Here is a 376-nt window from a genome sequence, read left to right on the forward strand (position 1 = left end):
GGTATTCACGAAAGGTCTTAGACTCCGAAATTTGTCTTTGACAAGAAAAAAGTCTGAGACTCCGATATTTAGTCTATGACTCGCAAAAATATCCTAAACGCCCGGTCTGGAGGTGTCCTTATGTGAAACGCCGACAACAAACATGCCATTCTACAGTCGTTGAAGACAGCTCCGCATCAGTAATAGTAATGCAAGTCCTTCACGTCACTTTTCTACTTATTGTCAAGTGTTAATTGAGATGTTTCCTCCTTGTTTACTACAGTTTTCTTGTAGATAAGTACAAATGGGGCGCGCGCCTTCTCAGCTGACGCGATCATAACAAATGTACAGAATGATATTAGATATGTAATGTTATAATATCTAGATACTTGAGATT

The 376-nt window shown here is 39.1% G+C and overlaps 1 protein-coding gene across 1 annotated transcript in view; it reads left to right on the plus strand.

Annotated features, from left to right (window-relative positions):
- Window positions 1–376, plus strand: part of LOC119588193 (lutropin-choriogonadotropic hormone receptor-like) — a gene marked incomplete at its 3' end in the record, with an annotated part of 106,720 nt that overhangs the window by 38,883 nt on the left and 67,461 nt on the right.

Source organism: Penaeus monodon, chromosome 23 (assembly GCF_015228065.2).
Source record: "Penaeus monodon isolate SGIC_2016 chromosome 23, NSTDA_Pmon_1, whole genome shotgun sequence".
In the NCBI taxonomy this organism is placed as follows: domain Eukaryota; kingdom Metazoa; phylum Arthropoda; class Malacostraca; order Decapoda; family Penaeidae; genus Penaeus; species Penaeus monodon.